At 39.7% G+C, this 15480-nt stretch overlaps 1 protein-coding gene across 2 annotated transcripts in view; it reads right to left on the reverse strand.

Moving 5' to 3' along the window:
- fhod3b (formin homology 2 domain containing 3b) overlaps window positions 1-15480 on the reverse strand; it is a 403456-nt gene that overhangs the window by 301416 nt on the left and 86560 nt on the right. The window lies entirely within an intron of this gene.

The following is a 15480-nucleotide window of genomic DNA, read 5'->3' on the forward strand; positions in this document are numbered from 1 at the left end:
CTGGGACTAGGGGCGGAGATACAAATGAACAGGTGAGCAACAGAGGAGGTGACATAGGATACACACAGGGCACGTGCAGAGGGTAAATAAAACACAGAGAACAACGAGCAAAGAAGGGAGATGACAGGGAACAGGGCAAGGACGTGACAGTTGACAATCTTATTACACATAACCCCCTCCCCATTTTTTTGTCATATTTGTAATATGTTTCCTCCATGATAATCTATTATCAATTATAACACCCACTAGTTTCACTTCGTTTCACTTTTTCTATTTTTTGTCAATATTTAATGTTTACTTTAGTTCCCCTTCAGGTAATGATTTAGAGCCAATTATAATAATTTTAGTTTTTGTTATGTTTATTATGAGCTGTCTTTAATCTATTCATATTTTACTCTTTTCTTTATCTGGAGGTCATTAATAAGGGGGTTATTTTTAACCATGTTCAATATAAAATCTACATGTAAGGCTGAAACCAGCTGTCTGATTTTATTAAAGCTCACCTTCCGCGAAAATCCGATTTTTCTTGTTTTTTGTGGAATACAGTAGGTCTCTCCGAGTTGAATGTGTACACCTGCACATTAAACTGTTTTGCAGCCCCCATTGTCTGCAGGAGCTAAGCAAAGAAATCCCCCCTCCCCCCCCTCCGAAAAACGGGTGAATTTTGAATTATCTTTCTGCCTACGTAGGCAGAAACTCACAGACCAGCCCACCTTGGCTCGAGAAACTCCCAGAGGCGGAGCTGAAGCGACGCAACATCACCGCTCATCAGTTAGGAGGTGGGAGGCAGTGAGCGGCAGAGCGGTGGAGGGGCGTCGCAGTGCTCCTAGCCAATCAGAGGAGAGATATTTGCATGCTGTTTGCATGTATGAATATTCATGAGCAAAGCTGGAATCCGGTTATTTTGGACACACCCCTAAAGCAGTCCATTAAAAAAGAGCTATACAGAGACACCTGAGCACTTTTTTTTTACAAAAATGGCTCACATGTCATTCATTCATACTAGAGACCACAACTAGACATTTTAAAATGAAAGAAAAAACGACGGAAGGTGACCTTTAAGATATATTAACTTTTATAATCCTGTAACATGACTTAAACATGACTCAGACCAACTCCTCTAATCATATCTGTATCTGGTTTAAATGTGTCTTGGGTGTGTTTACTCTTATATATTGTTTCATATAGTTTGACCTTATCTAGAAATAATCCCGATACTCAGGAGGCATTATGTGGCCAGGTGTAAAAAGTCTCATTTTGTTTTATATATAATAAAGAAATGTCATTTGATTAAAAAAAGTAATGGAAACCCTTGACCAGTGCAAGGTATTAATTTAGGTGAGGAACTGTTTAATCTCCCAGTCAGTTTATTGAGTCACCCTGATTCTGTTTAGAATCACTGCCTATGCTAAAGAACCAATGAAGAACCCAAATTTCTAATAAATTGAAGCTTTCAGTAAGAGTGAGCTTCAGATTGGCGAACAGAGAAAACAAGCAGTGTCATGTCATGAGAGCAGACAGCAGAAAAGAATCTACAGAAAAAGTCCCAATTTACTGATTACATAATGAAGTGTTTGATCACCTTTGAGGCTTTTAAACATACAATTTACTTTGTGGCCAACTGTGTCACCTGACTTTCGCTTTAAGAGTCTGGAAAAGGAAACAGGGCTGTTTTAAGAAAGAAAAGTATGGCTGTTCCCTCCTGTTTACTACAGCTCAGAATCTTATCAGAGTTCATGAGATCCGTCAGCCCCTATTTGTCCATGTTTGTCAGGAGCTTCCAGACATGGAAAGTAGGCAACAGGGCTGATAGCATCACCACACCAGCATGCCAGATCTCAGATGTTCAGGTCTGAAGCTCTAGTGTCCACTGCAGAAAATCCTTTAATTTTCACAAAAATCTTCAGTGGGACTTATAATCCAGTGCACCTTATGTATGAACTGTACCTGTCAGGTTGTAAGGAGCAGTAAAGACAATTCGCTAAAGTGCAGCGTTATACAAGAGTTTCAGTTCAGTTCTCCAGCACCGAGGCTGGAGCAGTATTAGCATTAGAAGAGAAGCACTCGCTCTTTTGCCTTATAGATGTAAGTATTATCAGTCTGTGTGTTTATCATGTTAAAACAAGCTATGTGGACGAACCACTAGCTAATATCACCTTGGCTTACTAGAACTCTCAGGGTTCCTCAGTGTAGCACTGTCGGGCGGCAAATAGCAATCAGCCGCTAATGCTAATGCTGCTGCACCCAGCCTTAGTGCATACTGAAAATCTAAGCTTACTGTAAATAAACGAAAGTGCTTTATTCACCCTTGTTTTTTTTTACCTAGTTACCCTTCCACCTTCACCCAGCGGCAAGATCTGCTGAAATAAACAATATATGGCGATACCACTGTCCTTTACTAGTGTCACATAATGTGTCTTATAATACGGTGTGCCTTATGTATTAAAATAGACCAGAAAATAGACATTCATTCATTCATTCATACGGTAAAGTTTTGGGCTGAAAGTCTGTTAACAAAATAGTTGAAAGCTCTATTAGCAGGAGTTGCTTTAATGTTCATGGCTGAAGTTCTGGGCTCATGTGGAAGTTACAGTGTCTTACTATTGAAATATAGCTGCTGTCGGATTAAAATAACCAATAATATGAACAAAATTCCATTCAGAGATTAAACGGATAGATTTTATGATCGAGTTTACTGTTGTGACTGCACAGATCCAACAACATCTATTCTGAATAATCTGCTTTCATATAGGATGTATTGATCACAAGCTTCTTTGCATACAGCGGTACCATTGCAAGCAGCCTTTCACAGAATCCAGCTCACTTTCCCACAGATGCAGAAAGACATTCATGTATCCGGGAGCACTAAAGCCGACCTATCTTCGTCTCCCTGTCCCCCTGCTCCTCCAGTCTAATGGAGTTAGAGGCACGTCCAGCAGCCAAGTCAAACACAGGCCTGCCAGGAGGCAGCGGCTCAACCAAAACACACTGCAGCCCAATGCTGGAGGAAGGGGCAAAAAAGCGCTGAACAGTAGAACTTTGGGTCTGAAAAGTGGAGTTTCAATAGGGTACACAATGTGGACAAAAGTGCTCTGTGTGATAACAATGTTAGATATCCCAATATTAATGTAAATCATGATAAATTAGGATCATAAATTAGTTTTTATCCTGGAAAAATGCATGTAGTCAAACCAAGTAGTAAATACCCTTTGAGTGTTCCCTCCGCACCTCTACCTAACATTACCCTTACTCTATCTCTTTCTACCTCACATTACCCTTACTCTACCTCTTTCTACTTTACACTACCCTAACTCTACCTCTCTCTACTTTACACTAGCCTTACACTACCTCTTTTTTACCTCACATTACCCTTTCTCTACCTCTTTCTACCTCACACTACCCTTACTCTACCTCTTTCTACCTCCCATGACCCTTACTCTACCTCTTTCTACTTCACTCTATCCTTACTCTACCTCTTTTTACCTCACACTACCCTTACTCTACCTTTTTCTACTTCACTCTATCCTTACTCTACCTCACACTACCCTTACTCTACCTCTTCTACCTCACACTACCCTTACTCTACCTTTTTCTACTTCACTCTATCCTTACTCTACCTCACATTACCCTTACTCTACCTCTTTTTACCTCACATTACCCTTACTCTACCTCTTTCTACCTCACATTACCCTTACTCTACCTCTTTCTACCTCACTCTATCCTTGCTCTCTGCTCACTCTACCTCTCATTGTACTTCTCTCTACTTTCCTCTACTCACATTCTACCTTGCTCTCCCTCACTCTACCCTCACTCTACCTTCACGTTTTCTACTCTTACTATACATCGGTCTACCTCTCTATACCTCACTCTGCCTCCAGCCTTGTTATGTCACTGAGCACAGACTGCAGCGTGAAAACCTCCCTCTTTTGCCTCACACAAGTAATGCAGTTCTGTTATTCAATGCATTATCTGATCTCTATAACTGTAAAATCAGTATCCCAATAACATTATAAATATTGTAAATGTACTTCAAATGCAACCATAATGTACTGTATGTCTAATGAATTCTGAATGTGTTTCTTTCTATAACTATAACTTAACACATGACCGAATACAATCAGGAACCATGTATACAGAAATCCGCCGGTATTACTTTTTCAAAAAGTATTTTATACAGCTCTGCACACTCCAGATGCTGGCCTGAGGACCTTTGGTTGCTGCTGAATGCAGTCAGAGCAGAGTGGTAGGTAGCAAGAGGGCTGGCGGAGACTGTGGAAAAGAGACGTCTTGCAGGTGCAAAACGCAAAACTCCCCGCATGAAAAACACTTGCGAGTACGCATAAATATCCCATCACCCCACTGAATACTAAGAAAAATGAGGCAAGACCAAGTGCTGGAAAAACTGCACTCATCCCTGAATCTTACTGTCCTCTGGGTCACACACACACACACACACACACATACACTTCAGCAAATCAAGGATTTAAGGAGACTTTAATCAGAAGGGGCTAGCATGCCCACCTCCCCCTGCACATTGGAGGATCTGTGGTGGAAGTAGTCAACAGCTACAGGTACTTGGGTGTGCATCTGAGCAGCAAAGTAATTTGCATCACATGTGGTTCATGAGGTGGAACGAAATTGTGATTTACAGCTGCGAGCGCCTTCCCCCAACACCACTCCATAACACAGGTAAAGCTTGTCGTCCAGAGAGCCAAGAGTGACTTAGTTGTATTCTGCTTTAGAGGAGGTGTAATTCACCTGTCAAACATGTGAGTAAATCAACAGAGGTCAAGTGGAAGTAGTTGGATGCCTTTTTACACGAAAACCTCATAAACTCAGAACTTCGTTCCACGCAATTTCTGCCTGCACAGAACACCCATATGTAAATCTGATACACAACTTCACATTCACATGCCAAACATCATAGGACAACAGCAGGTAAATTGACAAAATATAAAGTGTCACATCAGCAACATTTATGCATACTTTCTGGAATTGTCCAGAAGTATCAGTGTTCTGGAGTAAGTTAATTAGAATTCTCTCTTTATTAACTGATACAAATTTTCCAATAAGCCCGTCTGCATCTTTAACTTGATAGTTCTACCTTTCATATGGAAAAGAGAGTACGGAAAGTTTGGTTTGGCTGGCCTGACAGCTGCTAAAAAAAATTGTTCAGTGCTGGCTTCTCCCCCATTCGCTTGTTGTTACACACTGGTTACATTCCTTTTTAGATATTCTTTACTTAGAATAATCTTCAGCTAGAATCAATAGAGCAAATCCACAATTAATGAGGAAATGCCTAAATGGAATTGAAGATGTGAAGATCCTTCTTTTACCATGATCATTTTCTAATACTACTATGTTTGTTTTATGTACATATTGTGTGTATGTGTGGTGGTTAGGTGTGGAGAGATGTTTGTGGGTAAGGTGAACTGGAAGTAGTGGGGTGGATGTGTGTGAATTTGTGTGTGAAGTTCTACAGGTATTTATAGGGGTGTGACGAGACACTAATATCACGAGACGAGACACGATACTGGGTTCACGAGAACGAGACGAGATTTAAAAATAACATTTTAAAGAAAACGTCAAAAATGAAAAAATGTTTTTTGAAAAAAAAAAAGAGTTTTATATAACAAAATCATATAACGCAAATTTAACAGACTGGTTTCTCTCACACATTGATTCTATAAAAAAATAGAAATAAGAATAAGAATAAGAATAAAAAAAAAATATATATATATATATAAAAAACTTTTCTAGGTCTTATAATGGTCATATAAGGTCATATAATGCAAACAATAAGTGCAAACCACAACCAGTCATATAAAGCCTATGGTTTGTGTTTTTTTCTCCTAAATCTCTTGTAATTTAACTATTCATAACCATAACCAGTCATATTAAGACTATGCTTGAAGTGCAAACAGAGACAGAACATTTTTTTAATACAGTACAGAGCTAAGAGATTAGTACAACTGCCTATTAAAAAAACAGTCACGTGTAGGATTTACTTACAGTATTTATATATGGTTTGTGTCTTGTTGGTCACTCTGTTACCGTTTATTGTTTCCACTGGAGCCAAATTGCAGCCAGACATACAACTTAAAAAGCGGGTATGCATCCTATGCGACGCATAGGGGCGCTGCACTAAATGGAGCGCCAAATGAAAGCCCCAAATAAATTTTCTCTAAGGAGAAACAGCCAATCAGCTTGCTGGTTTTGCAGAGCGCGGTGGGATAGTAATGACAGAATGTATCTCCTCCACTCCGGGGGCGCTGATACTACGTTTGCATACACCACAAACAGAACGTAGTTGCACTCCTGCTGTGTTGCCAGATCCCGCTTAAAAAGTCCACACTAAACGTTTTTTTTCCGCGAGACAGGTTAAAGCTTGACGAGAAATATCATCACGTTTTAATCTCGCGAGATCTCGTGCCACAAGATCTCGTCACACCCTAGGTATTTAACATTCCTCCATCCACAGTGTAACACATGTACTGGGGACACACCATGAAAGGCTAATATTACCATCCCCAGTAGACAGTGCAGCGGGGACTAATGATGGTGACCGGTGGCGTCTGGCTAGAACTGTCCATATGAACAGACTTCGCATCAGCATTCAGTACTGAAGACCCTGCCAACATATGCCACAGCTTAGTGCAAAATTCTTTAGCTTCCATGGGCATGCAAAAAGTAATGGGACACAATACTAGTTCCTGTCTGGTCAGTGTACATTTGACAGTTTAATTCTGGCCTGAGCTTAATAGAGAATGGACGACATAAAAAAAAAATAGTTATTCTAATTAGATTTAATACAATAGTAGTTTTGTCCACAACTCAACAGCCAAAGTTTGGGGCGTTTTATTATATCTGGACATAACTGCTGAGAACACATGATCTCTCAGACTGACCAATGTGGTAGGAGGCATGACTAAACTGTCCATACTTTGGAATCGAAATAATGAAGCAAATCAAATCAAATAAAATCTAAATTATTTGTATAGTGCTTTTTACAACTGGTGTTGTCACAAAGCAGCTTTACCGGAACATGATACATGTTGGTTTTGTAGACACAAAGGAGAAAAACATTTGTGAGTTTAAACCAAAAAACAAAGAAATGAGCCATACATTTTTTATTTCTTTCATTCTCTATTCATTTCAAGAATCAAACTATCAAAATGTAGATGGACCCTGTCCTACTACATGTGCCATTTAACAGATTCTGTATGGGAAACTGTGAACAAATCACAGTCATATTGCTCAGACTCGGGGCTGGGTTTGATTACAGACACTAATTAGAGTACAGCAGTAATTAGTAAAAAGCAGCTGCATTTTTTTTCTTGCTGTTTATATTGTTCCTTTTTTCTTTGCCGTGCTTTTAAACCAGTTCATAGAGAGTAGGCAGGCTATGGCTAATCAGAAAAGTGCGCTGGGAAAGTGCATATTTAATGTGATTTTAGCATTATTACTAAAACTGCATTTAAACCACTCTACCATTAGCCCTTATACCCGTACACCATGTAAACATCTAACTAACTATAAAAAATAACTATAAACAATAAAGAGGCCAGGAATAAAGGTAACCAATCGGCTGGCTCGTTAATAAACAAAATACAGCGCCATTCTGGAGCCACGCTACCATCCTATATCGATACCACCCCACTCAGAATAATTCTCTTATTATATAATTCACTACTTTATACCCCTTAACAGGCCTTGGTCCATATATTATCTACAAGTATAGGTGATATCATCCCCTTTTCTCTGCAGCAAAATAAGCCATTAACATTCTGAAAACTTTGAAATTACTTACAGGACACTGGGAGAAGCTGCCTGTTTACTCTGTACTGCACCTTATAATTTGTTTAAAAAAATGTTTAAAAATAGACACAATAGACAAAATAAAAGTTTTGGGGGACATTAAATGTTTGATTTGTATGTACAAAAATACTGATTTTAAAACAAAGCTTAGGAAAGCGTCATTTTTGTATTTTTTATTTACTATATTTTTTGTTTACTATATTTTTATTAGCTACAGATGCAGATTTAATTTAATATTTTTAAATATTTTCTAAAAAATATAATTCAGATTACAATTCTTATCAAATATGAAACCTTTTTATGTGATGCTTGAATAGATATCCACAGGATGTAGTATCAGGCGTGTCATATCAGGCAGAAAATTGACAAAAAGTTGGCATTAAAATAGGTTAAACTAGAGGGAAAAATCCTTTAAGAATTCTAGTGCTAGTCCTTTCCTCAGAAGCAAATATCACCCAGATAATAAACGGCACTGATTGATCGTAATTTACAATTAATTTATTTCCATTATTAAATTGAACTGAACACATTTGATTAATTAATACATGAACGCTATATAAATCATTAATCTCTAAAACTCATCCATATTCTCAGTTTTTTTGGGAATTATGGTGAGGTTTTTGGTTCCTTAAATAATTCTAAGGGAATAGACTGTTAAGGGTCTTTATGCAATACTTAAAGGAAATTTGATTCTTAAGGGAAGATTTAAGTATTTAAGTATTTATTATGATTTCCTTTAAGAGAGCCCTTAGACTTACAGGATTTTTTTTTTGCAACATAGTTATATTTAAGGAATAGATAAGGGCAATCTTAATGGAAAAAAATACCTTTTTATGAAGCACCTTTATTTAATCTGCACACTTCTATTTAATTTTAGTTATTAGTCCCTAATTTTGGTAAAAAAAAAAATCAGATAATAGTCCAAGTTCTTAATCCATCACCAATATATCAGATCTCTGCCCATAATTGGCCCACAATTCAGTTCATCCCTACATTTTCAGTTATTGGTTTAAAATTTAGGCATTGTTACACAAAAGTTACACTAAATATTAGCCCACAACTAAGATGTTGGTCCACCCCTAAATATGTGATGTCAGCCTACAGTACACTGGCAGTATGGGATTGGACTGGCAATGTATTGTGATTTTCAGTCTGGATCGTGCAGCTCTCTGTACAGCATTAGCTCATCGCACCTCTCCACCAGAAGCCCAGGGTTCACCGCAGCAACAAGCCAGCTGTGTATGTGTGTGTGTATGATAAAGCAGGAGCAGGCCCCTGTTGAAGCAGCGCGGTTTACCACCCTTGCTAAAAATTAGCCACATGATGATGATTGGTGCTACAGACTTCTTAGGCTGCTCTACATTCAAACAATCTCACCGCCCGGGATACTGAGCCTGCCCACAGGCATGGCAAATAATGTTCTTTCCTCACAGCTTCGGCACGGCGTTAGCCCTGTTTTCCACAATCCAAAATTAACAGCATGTTTGTAAACAGCCTGCTCTGTGGTGTGTAACACTCTCAGCGCTAAACCGCTACACCAGGAAACCTAAACCATCCCCACTATACTATACACTTTTCAAGGTAGGGGTGTGCCACATATTATTAAACCAAGGAATATTGTCATTAAGGCCATTTTCACACTTTGTAGCATTCTCCCAAGTCCCCAGATATCAATACCAGTAGAACACCTCAACTACGACAGGGAATTTGCTAAATTAACAACTGTACAAAAGCTATGGTGCTAATAGTCAGCCAAAGGCAAGGTTGGAGCCATCTAGCCATGCTAACTGACACATCAGCTGGGCTCTGCAGGGTAAGCCACAATTTCCACACCTGCTGTTGCTAGCCTGGCTGCTGTGTCTGTTAGCATTGGGACTTAAACTTAGCTAAGCTTGGCTGTTAGCATTAAGGCTAACCAACTTCAACCATGCTGAGACTGGTGGTTAACGTCACAGCTAACCCACTCCAAACTTTTAAACTTTTGCTGTTAGATAACTTGATGCAAAAAGAGACAATGAACCTCTACAGATGCCCTGGATAGTGAAGTGTATAAAGTTTAGTGTGTAAATGTTGTGCACAGGGCCTCAGCTGAGACTGAGAAAAAAAGAGTTAGATGAGGGGTTTTGGCGTTATACAGATGCTAATGGTTTATGAAGACGGAGGCCGTTGCGCATATAATTTTGTCAGAGCTGAATCCCACTGCAGCACAGTGACTATCAGCCTGCCCTGCTGATTTACTCGCCCTCGCACAGACGCCCAGCACAGACAGAGCTACGATCAAGATACCAGATCATTGTCCCATTCAGTACAGTCTTAACTGCATCTGCAACTGAGGAATCAGCTGAGATTAAATCGACTAGAGGAGCCTCATTTTAAACACCATTTTTAACAGGTCAATGTCACACTTATCTCCTCTTCAAACAGCACAACCTGCACACTTGATGCTGTTCCCACAAAATTACTAAAACAGGTACTGCCAGATATAATTAAACCTCTGTTAATGATAGTAAACTCATCGCTCACCCTGGGCCATGTACCCAAAGCCTTTAAAACAGCTGTTATTAAACCTCTGATCAAGAAACCAAATCTTGATCCTAGTGTACTGTCTAACTATAGACCTATTTCAAACTTACCGTTTATTTCTAAGATTTTAGAAAAAGCTGTAGCCCAACAACTTTGCTCTTACCTGCAAAGAAACCAAATCTATGAGAAATTTCAATCTGGATTTAGGCCTTATCATAGCACTGAGACAGCTTTAGTTAGAATAACAAACGATCTACTTACAGCTGCCGACCAAGGCTGTGCTTCCCTACTCGTACTTCTCGATCTGAGCGCAGCCTTTGATACAATAGATCATACTATCCTTTTAGAAAGACTAGAGAACATGGTCGGTGTAACAGGAACTGCCTTATCATGGTTTAAATCGTACTTAACCGATCGCTATCAGTTTGTGAGGTTAAATGATATGTCTTCCAGTTATACCAAGGTAAGATATGGAATTCCACAAGGCTCTATATTAGGACCGTTATTATTTACATTATATATGCTCCCACTGGGCAAAGTTATTAGAAAACATGATGTGAATTTTCATTGTTATGCGGATGACACTCAGGTCTTCATATCAGCCAAACCTGATGACAGAGTGAGATTAAAGAAAATTGAGGATTGTGTAGAAGATGTAAAATCATGGATGTCGCACAACTTCCTCCTATTAAATAGTGATAAAACAGAAGTTCTCCTATTAGGCCCCAAAGCTGCTAGAAATAAATTATCAGACTTAATGCTAAATCTGGCCGACTTCTCAGCCACACCTGGTTCAGCAGCTAAAAACCTTGGAGTTATTATAGATTCAGATCTAGCATTCGATAAACACATATCTAATGTTACTAGAACAGCTTTTCTACACCTCCGTAATATTGCCAAGCTAAGAAATGCCCTATCACTGCATGACGCCGAAAAATTAGTCCATGCCTTTATTACCTCAAGGCTAGATTATTGTAATGCGCTACTGTCTGGATGTTCCGGCAGTAACTTAAATAAACTTCAGCTAGTTCAAAATGCTGCAGCCAGGGTCCTTACTAAAACTAGAAAATTTGACCATATTAGTCCAGTCCTATCAGCACTGCATTGGCTTCCAGTCAAATTCCGCATAGACTATAAAATTCTCCTGTTAACGTATAAAGCTCCTGAGTATTTAGGAGACCTCATCTCCTATTATGAACCACCACGATTACTTAGATCTCAGGGTGCTGGTTTATTAGTAGTTCCTAAAATTCAGAGGAGCTCTGCAGGAGGAAGAGCTTTCTCTTATAAAGCGCCTCAACTCTGGAATAATCTCCCCGAATATGTTCGGGACTCAGACACAGTCTCAATTTTTAAGTCTAGACTGAAAACTTACTTGTTTAGTTTAGCTTTTGGTAATTAATGTTTTTTCCTTTAGATAAGGCTGCAGATTCAGGGGTTCATGGTGTGAGGGAAAATCAACATTTACTTCATGTATTCATAATCAATTACACTGATTATTCATTCAATCAGTATTATTACTCCCTGTAACAGAGTTGATTACTGTATTCTTGTATTACACTATATTCTTGTATTTTATCATTGAGTGTTATGTGAACTTATATTCTCTGATAAGGCCATTCATTCAGACTTAAGGGCAAAGATTATAAAAGCAGGAGTCTGCCTGGAGACAAACGGGTCATAGCAAATGGAGTTTTCTGAGTTATGAATTATTCTTGACTTTTGCTTATACGTGCGTTTTCGGTTCCTCTTTTCAAGAGAACATCTGTTCAGCATCCTTCCTCCTCTGTGTCCCAATCTTTGGTTCCAAAACAAGTCATGGGGAGATTACCTCATACATGCACGGTGGCATGTATAAAAATGCCGGTCAAGACAGACTTGGGGCTTTTCGGATCTTTCTGACTACTCCATCTGTATCGCCTGCTTGCTGTATTTTTCCTTTTTGCAACTTCAAAATAAAAACCTTCTCTTTTTGGCATCCCGGGTCTCGACTGTCATTTGTCGATTTCCACGACAATGGACAGAGGGAATTGTGGTAAACTGAGATGCTGGTGCTGCTGTTCTCCCACTGCACACGGTCACTCAGGTTTGTGGACGGTGGAGTGGGTGGATGCCAGTGTTTCAGGGAGCCTCCATGTCTATGTTACCTTCTGGCTCTCTGCCTTTAGTTAGGCTGTTTTATTTAGATCTGCCGGAGTCATTTGCCACACTCTGATAATGTTTTATATTCTCTGTTTTACATAAATCCAGTCAAAACTAATTCCATCTCTCTGCCTTCCTCCGAGTTACTGACTGCCCACCTGTCTGACCCGATACCGATGGATGTTGGACCCTCAGGCTCTCATGTCCTCTGTCTGGCCAGACTGGAAGTTTCTGAAGTCAGCTCTTCTCCATCCACCACCACAGATCAGCTGCTCATCATCCATCTTACTCTATAAGCCATTAGTGGAGCTGCTATACACCTGAATATATAAAACCTATGTGGATGTATGAAAGACTTTTTAAAATTAATTTAAAAGTCATTTGACCAGTGGTAGGATGGTCCCCCCTTTAATGTGAGTCTTGGTCCTCCCAAGGTTTCTTCTTCCTCCTGCAGCTCTGAGGGAGTTTTTCCTTGCCTCCGCAGTACATAAAATGTTAGGTGTCACCTGAGGGGATAGCCTGGACACACTACCGTCTTTCAGAAAGTAGTGTAGTACAATCTGGTCAAAATAAGTGGACAATCATATAAACACTATAAAGCATTATACACATACACTACAGAAGGCACAGGGGCCACTCTATAATGCTCTATAATGTTAATATGATCCACACTCTCATTCTGACTCTCATATTCTACAGGAAGACAGGTGGTTGCTATCTTTGTTAAATGGTCATCCTCTTACTGACAGCCCAGCTGTCACTCTGCTGACCACCTGCTCTCTTAACCCTCACAAAGAGATTCCAATCCATTTTAATTCCATTGAAAACATTCTTCCAATTCAAAGTTGTAGTTTGTTTATTATACTGTAAAGGTGTACCATATTGTATTGTACACAATAATATGGTTTTTAAAACTCGTGAATAAGCGGTACTGGTAGATTAATGGTGTTGGTGTATCGGCAGCACTGGTGGATCAGCAGAACTGGTGGACTGTCTTTACTGGTGGATTGGCGGTACTGGTGGTGAGGGAAACTGGGGCAGGTGTCTGGGTAAGTTTCCCTCCTTCTTCTTCCCACAGCAACTGAAACATTCACAGCACATTTTTTCATAGTTTCCAGACGTTTCCACAGGTGGTTTTTCAGAAAGGACACAGTAAAAGGAACGGTCTGCAAGAGACAACTCAGCTTCAATCTCAGAGCACGTTCTGTCATCGGTGCCCTTAAATAACACGTATGCAAGAGTACAAATTAAAACCTGACAGTTAGGATTTAATGACTTTCACAGGCCGACGTTCAGACAATTCCTGCAGGAGCCACGTGTGCCGCGCCGCTCTGGGAATCTGGGGAATAAACCATGAACTGCAAGTCCACATCTGGCTAAAACACTGCCTGCAAGGTTCTGTACAAAGACTGCAGCCTTTTTTTAGAACCGGTCCAGCAGCCAGAACAATACCCATCTGAACTCGAGACGCTGGCAGTGACAAGAACACAAAGACGACTAAATACTGCCTTTAAAGTTCCACAAACACACAGTATTCTAACACTGTGGGAACCTTATGAACATTTTCATACATTTATTGAGAAAATAAAGAACATCTTTCAAACTCTTAGAATCATTCTGTAGAATACAGTGTTTTATAAAGAAAGATTAGAAAAGTATAAAGAGTTTCTAATAAATATCCAGCATTAAAAATAAAAATAAAAATAAAAATTATATATAAAACCAGACATTACAGTCCTTTTCCTCTGCAGGACCCAGTGCTGATTTCAGTTCCTGGTTTATGTTTATGCAGGAGTTAACTGGGCCGGCTGTATTGAAGTTTGCACTGAAGTTGATTGGTCAATCCTAATGTTCTGATTCTGAAGATGATGGATGTTTAGAAGAATAGTTGAGAACACTAGCAGAGCCTGTCTCATTCTCTGAGCTGAAGAGGACAGTAAGAAGACTTTGGGTCGCCCTGAAAACCTGATCACTTCTTCTTCCCGCCATTTTTGTGCTTCTGAAAGTGGTGGGGGAGGTCTCACACGCCAGGCACTCAGGCCACAAAGACCCTTAAGGTAGAAATGAAAGCCAGGTTGTGATGTATTTTCAGTGGGTCTGCTAACACACCCGTTAACTCACACCACATGTCCCACTGCAGCTCTGCAGGAACTGGGGGAGGGGAGGAGCCGGGCTGGGCAATGGAAGAGGCTGGGCATCAGCTGAGGTTTAGAAGATACAACTGTACAGTCCCACCAGTCCAGTCCTTTTGGGTTGGGATGAGCTGGAGGTGGTGAATGTTTATCCATCAAGACATTCTACCCCTTTATCCCAACAAGAATCAGGACAACCTACTGCTCTATCCCAGTAAAACTGTGTAATTTAGTAGGTCTGAGATTCAGTAAAACAGACTAATGAAAGCTACACTGTGTTTCACTTTGGACCTCCAGTGCTCCCATTAGCTGCTGGTATGGTCATCAGCAGTTAACGTCAAGTATTTAACCAGATGCTCAGCAGCTCTGCAGCCCAACATTACAGTCTAACCTTGACCACATTCTGCACAGTCCCAATTACACACGATTTACATCCACAGCTCCCAGTATGCATTAATAACACTCAACTATCAGAATTACAACAAACACAAGACTATAAAACACCACTTGAACATGCTGGCAACATGCCATGTGAGTGTGTGTGTGTGCTTGTGTGTGTATGTTAAGACGACAGTTCTCCTTCTAATTCAGATCTGTTGTATGAGCTGTTTTTACTGCTCTGAAAAATCAAGTTTAATAAAGATCACAGACGAGTCTCTAATTAACCATGGCTAACACAGCCCGTTAATTCAAATTCATAAACCCAGCCTGGAATACAATGGAAATCTGAGCCCCAGTGTTACTCACACACACACTACAGTTCAAAAGATTAGAATTGCTTGTATATTAAACCTCTGGTTCTAATGTTATTGTTATTCAAACTAAATAAAACAAACATATTTGTTCAAAATCAAAATGTAAAAAA

This window comes from Astyanax mexicanus, chromosome 6 (assembly GCF_023375975.1).
Source record: "Astyanax mexicanus isolate ESR-SI-001 chromosome 6, AstMex3_surface, whole genome shotgun sequence".
Classification (NCBI taxonomy): Eukaryota; Metazoa; Chordata; class Actinopteri; order Characiformes; family Acestrorhamphidae; genus Astyanax; species Astyanax mexicanus.